The following is a 15,235-nucleotide window of genomic DNA, read 5'->3' as shown; positions in this document are numbered from 1 at the left end:
TGGGAGAGGAAGCAGCAGACTGCTGTTTGAGTTTTAAGTTTCAACTTTTCTTATTACTTAATGCAGTTTAGTGTTACAGTTAATGAGTCAACAGTGTCTTGATTGAGACGTCTAGGCATTCTTGTACATATTAGGAAGGGTCAGTAGTTGAAAAATCTCCAAGAGCTCAGTTCATTCTGAAGGTGATGCAGCACACACTGTTGTTCCTATCCACCTGGAATGAGTTATTCAGAAACAGACCTACAGTATATAGCCACATACATGACTCAGTGTTGCACAATAGTTGGGTCATAAGCCTGTCTTGCTGTACCTGCTCTTTGTGACTACTACTACATGCTGAACTCAACTTGGATAGAAAATAAGTAAATTTTATTAATAATCTTAAATTCTTTGGTGGCCCAAAGCCCCATCCTGATGTTTGAGTAGTCAGGTTGCTAGCGTATTGGCGCAGTTAGTGAGGGAGGGTTGTAATTATTCATTTGGGCCTTTCTGAATCATTGAATGTAACTCAGCCATTAGTGGGATACTTCAGTGACAGCTCTCTGTGAGCCATGACTCTCATTTTGTCAGTCTAGCCCTGTCTTATCCAGTTTGCTGTACTTCTACACTTTATTTAGTTTTCTCCACTAGAGTTTGCCATACTTTCTTCTTCTGGGAATGTGCCCTTCTAAGTGTTCTTAGTGTTCTACACAGTAACACGTAGATGTTAACATGCTAATTTTACCTGCTTCAGAGTTTTGATGTGATCTTTTAAAATGTTTAGAATGGTTAATAGCTTCTTAATAGCTTTTAATACTTCCACTCTGTAATTATCATTTTAGGTTTCTGTCCTAGACTGCAAGAAAGACTAGTTTGGAATAAGCTCAAATTTGTATTTTTGACTGCTGTCTCCACCGCTGTGATCATCAACACGCTATCCCCTATTAGCCCATATATTACTTATCTTGTTCTGAAGTCCAATGACAGACTCTGAGTAGGAAATATGAGAGCAAGTGTTTAATGTCGTCATCAATTTAGGTTTTAGGCATTTTTAAATATGCTCCTAAGTCTTTAGGTTTAGATACAGATGCCCTTCAGCATATAGCTGTTGATTTTACATGTATTCCTCAGTTGAGTAGTATTCCATGAACCTACATAGAGTATGTGGTGTTCATTTGCTCTAGTAAATAGAGCCTGACACTTTTACTAATCTGGAAGGTGCCATTTGTATTGCTTTTCTCAAAGTGCTGTACTCTTCAGAAAAGTACATATTCTGGTAGCAAGATTAATTGATTAAATTAAAAGCTGTGTAAAAAAAGTGGCATAGTGCCATTAAATCCTGAATTTGGCACCATTGTTTAACTTTGATTTTAAGTAAAATCATAACCATTAAAAAGATAACTAGATAAAATCTGTTTCACCTTTACTAACCCAGTGTCCTTGGTTCACTTCCACAGAAATGCAAGCTGACAGCACTCATTAAATATTTGTCACATATAATGAGTAGCAGTATATAAACACAGAGAAAACAAATGCTGCATTTTATTATGTTGGCAGTATTATGCCTAATAAATAATGTTTTTTTGTTTTCCAGCACGTGTTGCAAATCACTTTTACCATTGTAGATCAGTTTTACGTGTTGTGTGATAATTGTAAAACAATAAGCTGTAGCTTAACAATGCACTGGCCACCACCATTAAGTATTCTGCAAAACCAGCAATTAACATTATTAAAAGCACTCCAGTAGCTTTTAAATCAGTATATAAGAAATAAGCTAGTCTGGAAAATGATTAACATGCCAGCCAGTAAAGATGCATTCATAGAATGTCATTTAGGCTAGCCCATGAACTGAATCAGTACTCAACATCATCAAGGGTATGAACATTATAATTTTCTGTGGCTGGTTTCACCTACTTTAATGCATGCAGGGACAGACAACTTGTACCTTGCGTGTAACTATACTGCTTTTAACATTTAGGGAAAAGATGAATTTCCATGATGCCACTTGTAGATCCATATGCATGTATATATACATTTAAGAAGCTATCCAGGGGCTTTCACAAGTGTATAAATGCTGAGCATGTGCAAGTCAAACTGCCATTTTATAGTTAGCTGTGGAGATGTGAACATGAACATGTGTAAGCACTGTTTAGTTCATATTTAGAGATGCTGCTATCCACCCTGACGTATTTCTGTATATTAAACCATCTCAACAAAACCCCAAGCCTTCTTATTATTTGTAACAGAGACGAATGAGCGACATGGCGTCAGAAGTGGGATATCTAAAAGGTCATGAAGTAAGAACCGGCACTTCTAAAAGGACGTGGACCAGAATGTGAGCCAGAAGCAAAATCAAGCAGCACAGCTAATGTACAGCAGTGAATTGTTCCCATTATATGCAAACTTCGCAAATTGGGTCAGAAATGAATTTCAGGTATTAAAACTTGCTCAATACTATTTTCTTTCGTATAATATGCAAAGGGGCATACAGAACACTTTAAACAATATTTGCACAAACCAATATGCATGATATTGATAAAACTATTTGAATTACTACGAAAAATGTTTGAAATAAAGTTCAAATTGCATAAAATAAATAAAATAAGGGGAAACTACTGCATTTCACAAAGCATATGTATTTTCATATTAAGCAAAGCAATTCGAGTTTTCAAAAGTGTAGAGTGGTGTTCGAAAGACATGCGTAGAATGGGCGTGCCTTTGTTGAAGGTTGGGCGTCGAGCTGGCATCTCGGCACCTGTAAAAAATCTACTGACAATCATTAGCGGACCGGAGTTCCGCTGTGAAAACCCCTAACCGGGAAAAGCCAAAAGAAGAAGAAGAACAACAAAAAGTGTTTGTGTGTACACTGTAACAGCAAAGTTATTTTGCATAGTACAGCCATTACAAGGCACATTTTGTAGAGTGTGGCCATTACACAGCATATTTTGCAAAGTAAAGCATTTTGAAGAGTTTATTGTGCATTTGGATGTTGTTATAAGTTTACAGTACTGTTTGTTCTGATATAATTACAAGGGCCATATTTTCAGTGTATTTGTGTATACTTTGTGGGCATGGCAGACAGATTTCGAAAGCCAAGCGCACTTGTGTTTTGACAGTCATATTGCTGAGAACTGGAGAGTGTTTGAGCAAGAGTAAGACATTGTCATAAAAGTTATATTTTCTGATAAAGATGATTGTACAAAGGCATTTATCCAAAGAAAAAAAAGCACCAAAGGAACTGTGGATACTTCCTTTTAATAAAATAAATAAATAAAAATCATCCAAAATAGTTCATGTTAAGCGCTTTCAAGTAACATGACTTCATCAGAACAACTAATCAGAAATATGCTTCACATTTAAATACTCTCTCACCAATAGCTATAAACCAATCAATTAACTAATTAGTCAGCCTTTGAAACATTTAAAGTGCCATGTGCAACAAATATTAATTCTAAACATAATATATGTATGCATTGTATATATAATTAATAAAATTCTCATACATTTAAAAAAACTCCTACATTTAAAAAAAAAAAATATATATATATATATATATATATATATATATATATATATATATATACCCGCGGTAGCGTTGTCGCCTCACAGTAAGACGCTGCCCGGTTCGATTCTCAGCTAGAGCATCTTCTGCATGGAGACATGCGTGAATGGACATACCTTCATTGAAGGTTGTGCATCAGGGCTGGTAACTCTGCACGTAAAAATCAACTACCAATCATTAGCGGACCGGAGTTCCGCTGTGGCGACCCCTAACTGGGAAAAAGCTGAAAGACACAACATATATATATATATATATATATATATATATAGAGAGAGAGAGAGAGAGAGAGAGCCTAATAAAAGGTTTTATCTATGTAAACTAATACATTATTATAAAAATATATTACATTCAGGAACAGTTATAATGTAACAGTGTCAGGAAACTAAAACATGCCTTGAAAAGGTACTATAAACCCTATCTAATTTCATTGGCCCTTTCCTTTAAAACTGGAAATATGGGAATTTTAGTTGTTCTGATGAAGTCATGTTACTTTGATGAAAGCGCTTAACATGAACTATTTTGGATGATTTTATTTATTTATTTTATTAAAAGGAAGTATCCACGGTTCCTGTGGTGCTTTTTTCTTTGGGTTTTGGTATTTTCTGCACCAGCACACCTATATACAAAGGCATGCATTCTAATTAATTTACCTGGGTCAGAAGCTATAGAAAGGGAGTGCTCATTTGTGTATGCACCTGCTATTTATGCTGGAGAAGGGAAAACTGTCATATTGTTGTACAGGCTGAGTCAAGATAGGGCCCTGAGTGCTTAAAACATAAATTTAGAGAAATGTGTAACCCTCAAACAAATGTTACAATGGAGAGGCACTTAATTTACACAAAGGATCAAAAGCCAGGTGAAACGTTTGCAGCATATATAACTGACCTGAGAAATAAAGCTACAACATGAAGATTTGGTGACTTAAGGAATGAGTTAATAAAAGACAGACTTGTGTGTGGCATAGGAGATGATACTGTAAGAAAGATTTTGCTTCATGGCAGTGGTTTAACTCTGAATAAGGCCATTGAGATTTGTCATATATACGAGCTTACAGGGAAGCACACAAATATACATACAAATAAGAGCAACTATAGAAGGCACAGTGATAAAGCTCATGTTGATAGTATGCAGCACGTGGTTAAAAGAAACGGGTCCAAGCATATGGCAGCCACAGAGTTTACCAAGGAAGGCTGCAAGACTCCCCAGAACTGTCTAGCACATTCCAGAAACTGCACAGTCTATGTGAAGTATAAAAGTGAGTCAGCAAACTCAAAGCATGGGCCCCAACCTAGTTTCATTACCAACTGTCGTAATTGTGGAGGAAATCATGAATCTAAAAGGGAGAAATATTTAGGTTTTGGTCACCAATGCCACAAATGCAATAAATGGAATCGTTACAAAACATTTTGTAAATCAAAAGGCCCACCTTCTTTCATTAAAAGGGAACACTTTAAGAAACAAGTTGATTGATTAAAAAGCTATGGAGTGGGGTTGCCGCCCAGTCTTTGTTGATGGTGTGTCAGTGCTTCATGAAACAGTTAATGCAGTAGATTTAAGGGCCAAGAATGAAGTATTTCGTACTGTTTGGATAAATGGCAAACCTGTAGAGCTCAAAGTTGATACAGGGTCCAAGTGCAATGTTATGTCTGCGGAAATATTTGCTGGAGTGTGTAAAAGTGAAAGGCTTGATTTAGCAAGGTGTGCAAAACTTGTTGCTTATGGAGGTGAAGAAATTCAAACCCGAAGGCTCAGTTGTATTTTCATGCTTCTTCCAGCAGAGCAAAAGCAGCTCTGACTTATTATTTTATGTGGTCAAGAGGCATGTCCAGTCATTATTAGTGCTTAGAGACTCTTTGAAAATAGGACTACTGTCATTTAAAAAGGAAGTCCACCATGTTAGCCTGAAAGACCACTACTCTAATTTTGCCCAGTACATTTTTTCTGTCTATGCTGATCTTTTCCAAGACAAACTAGGCAAACTTCCAGTTGTGTACTCCATGAAGTGAGACCCAGAGGTCAGTCCAGTGGTCAGGCCAGCATGTAAAGTTCCAGTAGCCATGCAGGACAGAGTCCAGGCCGAGTTAGACAAAATGGTACGACAAGGTGTGATTTGTCCAGTTGACACTCCAACTGAATAGGTATCTTCCATGGTGGTAGCTCATAAGAAAAGCTCATGACATCAGAATATGTATTGGCCCATGAGATTTGAACAAAGCATTAAAAAGACCGCATCACCCACTGCACACAGTCAAAGAAGTCACAGTTTTGATTCCAAATGCTACTATTTTTTATGTCTTGGATGCGAAGAGTTCATTTTGGCAAATTCAGCTTAACAAGAAATCCTCATTGCTTACTACTTTCAGTGCTCCGTTTGGCAGGTACAGATTTTTGAGAATGCCTTTTGGGATAAATTCTGAAAGTGAAGTCTTTCAACGAGCAATGGAGCAAATTTTTTTCTGGGCATCCTTGTGCTATCATAGTAGACGAAATACTGGTAGGAGGTCATGATGACACAGAGCATGACAGAACTCCCAGAAAAATTCTAGAAAGGGCACATCAAGCGAATCTTAAGCTCAATCCACATAAATGCAAATTCAGGCTACAAGATGTTTCTGATGTTGATCACTTATTTACGAATACAGGCCTACGACCATACCCTTCAAAGCAAATAGCCATTCTTCAGATGCCAGCCCCAGAAAATGTTCAAGCCCTACAACGTTTTCTTGGCATAGTCAACTACCTAGGCAAGTTGATTTAGGACTTAAGCCAACTTTCATCGCCACTCAGAGAGCTGAAATGTAAAAATGTATCTTGGTCTTGGTTAGAGCAACACCAGACAGCATTTGATGTCCCGAAACAGAGAATTGCTAGCCCTTCAACGCTCAGATACTACGATGTTCACAACTCTGTGATGCTTTTAAATTTGGTCTTGGTGCAGTAATTCTACAAGAGGATCAACCTGTTGCCTCTGCATTGAGAACCCTTACCCAAGCTGAACAGCAGTATGCCCATATTGAAAAAGATCTTTTGGCAATTGTGTTTGCATGTTCCAAGTTCCATAATTATGTTTATGACAGACCTATCCAGATTGAAACAGATCAACCATTAGTCACAGTTCTCTCAGCAAAAGCACGACTGCAACGTATGATGCCAAGATTGCAAAAGTACAATTTCAGTTTTGTCTAAAAGAAAGGCAAGCTTCTTTATCTTGCTGATACATTGTCCAGATCACCCAGAAATACCACTGAACAGACTGAACATTCAGATTTTCACTCGATTGATGATTTTGAAGTCATGGAAGTGTGTAATTTTTCTTCCACGTCTTGAGCTAAGGAATCAAACAGCCAGAGATCCAGTTTTGCAAAGGCTCAACTACTTTATCAGTCAAGGATGGCTGTCAAAGCAATCTAGTTTACCTCAAGAACTGCAACCTTATTTTCCATACAAAGATGAGATTTTGGCTGACAAATGCATCATTATGAAAGGTCCAAAGGTTATTGTTCCAAAGTCTTTGCAACCTGAGTACATTACTATTTTGCATTGTGACCACCCAGGAACTGAATCTGCGAAAAGAAGGGCAAGAGAACTAGTATTTTGCCCTGCACAAGACATTGAGAGATCACTTTAATCTTGTTCTATGTGTAATATTACAAAGTCACATCAACAGAAAGAACCACTTCAGCTTAACCAGATTCCAGAACTACCTTGGTTGACAGTAGCCACTGATATCTTCGAGTGGAATGGTCAGCATTATTTGGTATTCATAGGTTCATAATTGTTTACTAGGCTAACAACCACAAGGGCCTTTTTAAGCCTAGCCATGCATCCCAAACCTCTGACAAGTTCCGATACCTTTGATAAGTGTAAGCATGGGCATGGGAGATGAATCATTTACAGGTTACCTGTGTCCATTAGAGACATATGTGCCAAACCAAGGATGAATTTCCAGTGTCCTATTCAGTTGTCCAAATTGCACTTGAATTGGGTTAGGGAGGAACACTGCTTCACATGGATGGGGAGCCTGTTCCATAGATGGGATAATCTCTAGGATACATACCTATCTCTCCAGCAGGTCCTGTTTATATTACAGGCAAGGTTTAAGTCTTTAGAATGGGTGTTAGTAGACTCTTACTCTAGTTGGTTCGAGATTGACCTACTTCCCAACCTAGCATCTAGTACTGTCATTACTAAGATGAAGCATCATTTTACAACTTGTGAATCCCCACAGGAAGTTATTTCTGACAGTGGCACACAGTTTACAAGCCAACAGTTCAAAAGATTTGCTGAAGAATGGGAATTTACTCATGTCACTAGTAGTCCTGTGTACCCATAGTCAAATGGTTTAGCAGAATGTGCAGTGCAAAATGCAAAGCAGTTACTTCAGAAGTCAAAGTGAGACAATAGTGATGTTTTCCTGAATTTCTTAAATCTCAGAAATGTTCCTTGTGATAAACATCTTGGTTCACCTGTTCAGAGGTTTCTGTTGAGACAAACCAGAACCACAGTACCAATCAGTAATCAATTGTTGGTTCCATGCATCAAGAACAACAGATCAGTAAAAGCTAATCTATTGAAGAAATGCCTAACCCAGAAGTTCTACTACTATATGACCAGCAGACCGCTTAATCATTTACAAAAAGGAGAGGTAGTAAAGGATGCAGACGTCTAAAGGTTATGATCGTATTGGTGTCGTGAAGAATATTGGTCCAGAGCCGAGATCATAGATTGTAGACTTGAAAGGAGGAATCTTCAGGCGGAATCGGAATAATTTGAGACTTGTGTCTGAGCCTACACCACAGAAAATAGGTTGTGAGAAAGACTGTGTCTCAGAGTGAGTTACCCGGTGTTTTAATTCAAAAGGAAGTTCCAGAGGACATTCCTGTTCCTGTGATGAATCCAGAAATCCCAGGCCCAAGTTGTGCACTGCAAACTGTCCTTGTCGCTGAATATAGTCCTAACCATTATGTTATGAGAGATGGTTGAATCTCTAAACTTTACAGTAGATATAAAGCAACTTGGACATGAACATTGTGTTTTGTTTCCAATGCATATAGTAATGTGTGCCTAGCTGTAACATTGTTTTAGATAAAGGGCAGTCTTTATAAGAGGGAGGATGTAGAGCCATATGCATGTGTATATACCTTTTAAGAAGCTATCCAAATACTGAGCACGTGCAAGTCAGACTGCCATTTTATAGTTAGCGGTTGAGATGTGAACATGTACATATGTAAACTATGTTTGTTAATTAGTTTGTTCATATTTAGAGATACTGCTATCCATCCTGATGTGTTTCTGTATATTAAAGCTTCTAAATGAAACCCCAAGCCTTCTTATTATTTGTAAAAGAGACAAAAGAGTGACACCACTGATTTGTTTTTTGTCGTATGTCAGATGTAGTAAATGGGGCTTTATCATATCCAGTATTGATTTGCATGTGTATGTATATATACTTTACTAACATCATCAGTTCTAAAATCTCATTTACGTATTTTTTTTAGTTACAGCCACACTGTTCAATGTATTTCAAGCCAAAAAAATTAAAACTAAATCCTGTACGAGTATGTGTGTACACACACTCACTTACACACACACAATATATATATATATATATATATATATATATATATATATATATATATAAATATATATGTGTGTGTGTGTGTGTACGCACCTTGCACCACCACACCCCCCTGCTTATTATATATAGTTACCGCAAGATTCAAAATGTCAGAGAAAGGGCATATTTCCCAACACTGAGAATTGTGCAGTCTCGCACACCTGTTGACAGTTTGTATAGATGACTAAATTTTTCTGACTAAACAGATGTCGATCAAATGGGGATTTATTTTCAGTTCCCCCTATGTGTGTGTGTGTGTGTGTATGTATGTATCTATATATCTATATATATATATATATATATATGTATATATATATATATATATATATATATATATCTATATATCTATATATATATATATATATATCTATCTATATATATATCTATCTATATATATATATATATATATATCTATATATATATATATATATATATATATATCTATATATATATATATATATATATACATGTATCTATCATATATATATATGGTTCTACCTGACATCAGCGAAACCACACAACACCGACAACCACATCACCGACACCACATATTCGACAGTCCATAAACACGAAACCACACATAACCGACAACGAAATAACCGACGGTACACAAACACGAAACCCCATACACTGCACACACCACAATAACAATTATTAAAAACAAAACACATCCCCATTCCACAAACCACACACACAACACAAGCACACCAAAATCCTTACAAGCCCACACTAAACCTTACCCTAAGGTCCGTCACTATCGCACACTTACCTACCCGCTCCTAACCCTAACTCACTTAACCGCCCTATCGCCCCTAACCCTAACTCACTTAACCCACCCCTATCGCTCCTAACCCTAACTCACTTAACCCACCCCTATCGCTCCCTAACCCTAACTCACTTAACCCACCCCTATCGCTCCCTAACCCTAACTCACTTAACCCACCCCTATCCCCACAGACCGTCAATCTCCACACTTACCTGCCTCGCACCCTAACGTCCGTCACTACCGCATACTCACACAGCCTTTCCCCATGTCGGCATCCTCGGCGTTGGTGTTGTCATCCGTCGTGTCGGTCTTCTGCATTGTCGATGTTCTGCCACTCGCGATTCGCGTCGGTCTTCTTCGTTTTCGATCTTCTGGAGCTCCGAATTCCGCTGTCGGTCTTCTGCGCTGTCGACGAAGTCAGGTAGAACCATATATATATATATATTTATATAGATACATAAAATCTGGTACTTCTTTAACATCAAAGTTGCTGGCTGAGACTCCTTAAAATCGGGGAAAAAAGAACCACAAACTGTAGCCAGTCTCAGTTTGGTCTTCAAAGTAATAAAGTACTTACAGCTTATTAAGAAATACTTCTTTATTGAAAAAGATATATTAAATAGATGAGAGCTGTCACCCTTAACAGAGCTTCATCAGATCTAACTTCGGTTTACATGACATGCAATATTTATATGCTTTAAGTCGTAGTTGTTAGTTCACTTGAGGTGGCCTCATAAATGTATGCAGTAGGCTGTTTGGCCAAGCTGAAGTAGGATAGGTCTCATCTTTCATCCCTTTTCTACATATTTACTCCTGTTGGTAGCTAATAAGTTATAGCGTGTGTGCTACATTCCAATCCTACGTAGCTATTGCCTAATAGATACAGACAATTTATGTAACTGTTGTCACTGGCTGTGCACATCCATTAGTATCATCTTATCTGCGATGCAATAAGTAGGTGTCATTTCCATATTTCAGTATGTGTCAAGTACTAACAAATACACGACAACCAGTGAAGTTATAACCCTTAAGCAGTATGCTGTTGTACTCGGGTCTATGTCATAAAACCAAAAACGCAAACTGTCGAGCACTCACATAAGCGAATAATCAAAAACACGAAATTGGTATTGTGGGGGGCTGTGCCCCCCACACCCACTGCTAAATATATACTCCTACTCCAAGATCGCACTACAGTGAAGAAAGGGCAAATATCTTCTCTGTACTGCGATCCCAAAATACCAATTTTGAGTTTCTGATTATTCGCTCATGTGAGCGTTCGAGAGTTTGCTTTTTCGTCTTTCTGAAGTAGACCCTTGTAATCATATTTGCAGCTAACCAGGCCATGCTAGGAACTGTCTAGCTGTCCCAGTGACTTGGTGCACCTAGTTTGTATCCTTCATGTCAGGTAATGTGCCACCCTTTCTATGAGACAGTGACTATAACTGCCTGGTAATATATTAATTACAAATGTATGCTAAGAACCATGCAAGTGGTCTGCATGTGGTAGGCCTAAGATGACTTAATATGACTGACTCTGATTTCAGTATGTTCCATCTAATGACAACATATGTTAAATCGGGTAAGTTGTAAGAAGCAGGCAGAAACATGTGTGTCATAAATCGTAGTTAATGTTTTGAAGACCAGTGACTCCAGTATCAAGATATTCACATATATGAATGTGTAAAATGTATATATAATATATTTTTACTGCAAGCACCGTGCTATTCGACATAAAACATCTACAAAATGACTTGTTTTATTTTAGAGATATTTTATTCTAAGACAATTTGACAAAGAAAGAATGAAGAGTCATTTTAATCTTTTAGCAAACATATTTAAATGACTTTTAAACAAAATAAGATAGACTGCCATGAATATGGAAGAAAAATTCCCAGTTTTTCCACAGCCAGTGTGGTGGATATGGGCATCTTGAGACAATATAACAATTGTCTCATGTTCACTGACAACCATTTAATCTTTAAAAAAACGGGTACAGTATGTGACAGATGTACACACAACATTATGACTTATGTATAGAGGCACACCTAATAACAACAAGGTTGTCAGAAACACACAAACATTTCACCCATTGCACATCGTTTATGTGTGGGGTGCATACTAACATATGCTGAGACAGTTAAATGTAATCTTCCCAAATTCCAAATCCCAAAGATCTTCCAGACTCCCCACTTGTAAAAATCTGCCTCAGCATACCCAAAAGCACTCCACAGAAACAACACTCTACACTATACATACAGTCATACTAAGTAGGTCCTCATCTGCTAATCCCATAAAGCATGCCAACATACTACCCAGGACTCTAGTCTTTGGGGGTCTCCATTGTGTGGCATACTGATGCCCCTCTCACTAGCCTGAACAAGGAGAAAATAACAGTCAATTACCTATCAGGAGCCACGATCTGACAAGTTACGCATACACTCAAGTCATCAAAGATACCAATATGATTCAGTCATAGTCCATATAGGTGTAAATGACCTGAGATGTGTCTGCCAAGACTATGTGAAGAGAGATGTTGTGGAGCTCTCAGAGTATGTGTCACAGTCTGATTTATGCCTGGTATTGAGCAATATTCTACCTTCACCAAGGATAATGCCACAATATGAATGAAAGATGATTTACTTTAATAACTGTCTTAGTTTTTGGTATCATTTTAGGGGGATACAATATTTGTCAGCATGGAAAAATATGGTCATCAGACCACGTTGTTTTGGCAAGGGCTTTCTGCATCTGTCCTCTTTAGGCCTTCAGGTATTGGTGAAAACATTGTCTTCCCTACTGAGCCTTTTTTTAGGCAACGCCAAACTGACAAACCTTCCAACATAGCAAAATCTAACCAAAGCAATCTAATGGTATTACTGCACAGTGTCAGGAGTCTGAACAAGAAACTCCACTCCCTTCAAGCTGTCCTCACCTTGGTGAATGCAGATTCTCTCTGTTGTTAACAACACATATTTTAAAGCCAAAGAGAGTGTTCCAGGGGTGCAAGGCTTCAATGTCTTCCTCCCATTTAGACCAGCAACTGCACAGGCAAGGACCAAAGGTGGGGGTGTCTCGATCTACATAAATAACAGGCATACCTCGAAGTTGGTTAAACAGGATGATGCACTGGAGTTTCTCCATGTACAAATTACCATTAACAAAGTCCCATACCATATCCTAGCAAGTTGTAGGTCACCATCCGCGACTTGGGTAACCCATAGTTCATACTTGATCTGCTGGAGACATTTACCATTCAACTTAATACCATACCTTGTGGATGACTTTAAATAATGTTCCAGAGATTGGAAATCATACATTACCCCAAATTTGCAGGCACAGATTCATGGACTTGACCAGATAGTACATACTCTCAGTAGAGGTGCAAACATATTGGACCTTGTACTTACAAGTATGGGAGAGTGCTGCAAACATCCACAGAGGTTCAGCACAAAAAAGAATACAGGGCATAAACAAAATGCCAGGTACAGATAGTTTCAAAGCCCTAAACCTGTACTCTGTTTCCTATGGACAGTTGAGAGATGATCTATGCCTGGCATACAAAACATTCTTGGACACCACTCTGATGGACCCTTTGCATATCTGCAAAATGAACAGCATCAGAAGGTATTAGATCTAAGGACTTAAATTTTGCTTATGATATAAATAGGACATATTGCAAAACAAAGTGCTTCCCTTATCCTCTTCAAGCATAACCAGGAGTATTGGATGGGAAACCAGAAATCCACCCCTGATTTGGCACCTGTTTCTCTGATGGACAGAGGGAGTAATGAAACCATGCTCTTGCTAATGTATATCTCCTTAAAATATCCTTTAAAGCACAGTAACTCATGGGGGATGTTTGGTTTGCATGGCTAGGCTTGTAAAGGCCTCAGTGGCTAGTATACACATTTGAACCTATGAACAGTTTTCTGTGTCTGTTTCTTTTGGCCTTCTGTGTTTTATACTAAATTTGTTTAAAACATCCCTCATTCTCTTTTCAAGTATTTTTGCTCCTTCTGTAAATGTACTAGTAAGATTTGTTATTCTTGAGTTAGTTGTAAATATTTGCTATTATTATTGCTCCTGTAATATTTGTAGTCGGTTTGTAGTCTTTTGTGATGTCTCTTGTTATTGTACCTTTAACCTTGGTTGTAGCTGGAAAAGATGCATCCATTAATTTTTCTACGCTGTATGTCTTGATGAATGCCACAGCATTAGCAGGAGAATTTAGATTTCCCTAGCCCTAGCAACAGTCAATAACTTATTCTAAGACACTGTCAGGAAGAATGAGACATATAATCCCTCCAGCATGCTCTGGGTCTGTTCCAGAGCCTTCTGTTAGAGGGCTGTGCCTTGTGTACCTCTGATGGAGGGTGCCTTCTGGACATTGTTGCAAGTTGCGCAGACCATCTCAGCTGCTGCCTTACAACCTGGAGGAGTAGTAGCTTTACTGTTTTGATCTTTCCAGATTGTCATCTTCTCAATTTGATGTGGAGAGTGAGTTCAGTTACACTGCAAAGGAACCTCATTTTTCCCTTCATGTGGTCACATTTCCCATACTTTCAGTCATTACCGAAAGCTTGTTACCTTAGGTGAGAAAGTGGGCAAAGACTGACAGATAAAATGAGAGCTTTGCCATGTGACTCATTTTTTGCTTCACCACCTGCAGTACTGCTACCATTGCATCTTTCTGCTGGCAAATATCCCTATCCTTCTGCCACACCTTGTTAACAGGACTCCCAGATGCTTAAACCTGTCTTCTTGATGCAGTTTCCTCCTTCACCCTCACGGGAGCAGTCCACTATTTTCTAGTAGTAAAACTATGACTTTTGATTTGGAGGTGCTAATTTTTATTGTAACCGTTTCTCAGTCCTCATCAAACCACTGTACTCCATGTTGGAGATCTCAGTCACTTGAGGCTAAAGGTACATTGTTATATGCAATCAGCGATGCAATCTTCACATCACTGGTTACTCTCCAGACCTTAGCTGCACCTTGATGTCTTGTGTATGCAAATCATGATCTGGATTGGAGTCCTGCAAACACCATAAATGTATTTGACTTGACAATGAAAATATGAACAGCACTGTTCTTCTTCTCTCATGAAGCACCAGCCCTGAGACCACCACAATTGTACAGTAGCACCTTCCATTCAAATTTCTAGAGTATGCAGTAATAGCCAGGCCCACAGAACACATGTAGACAGTACTGACAAAGTCTCACGGACCCTACAATATCTTCTCAAGAACAAAAAGAGGATCCATTATTTCAATGCCAGGCTAGAAGCCATATTGCTCCTTGTGAATCAGAT

At 38.2% G+C, this 15,235-nt stretch overlaps 1 protein-coding gene across 3 annotated transcripts in view; it reads left to right on the top strand.

The window, feature by feature from the left end:
• Positions 1-15,235, top strand: part of IMPA1 (inositol monophosphatase 1) — a 450,995-nt gene that overhangs the window by 79,634 nt on the left and 356,126 nt on the right. The gene's annotated exons all lie outside the window — the stretch shown is intronic.

Source organism: Protopterus annectens, chromosome 12.part0 (assembly GCF_019279795.1).
Source record: "Protopterus annectens isolate FY-2018-M chromosome 12.part0, PAN1.0, whole genome shotgun sequence".
Lineage (NCBI taxonomy): Eukaryota > Metazoa > Chordata > Ceratodontiformes > Protopteridae > Protopterus > Protopterus annectens.
The sequence above is the reverse complement of the archived record's forward strand: the minus strand, read 5'-3'. Positions and strand labels throughout refer to the sequence as shown.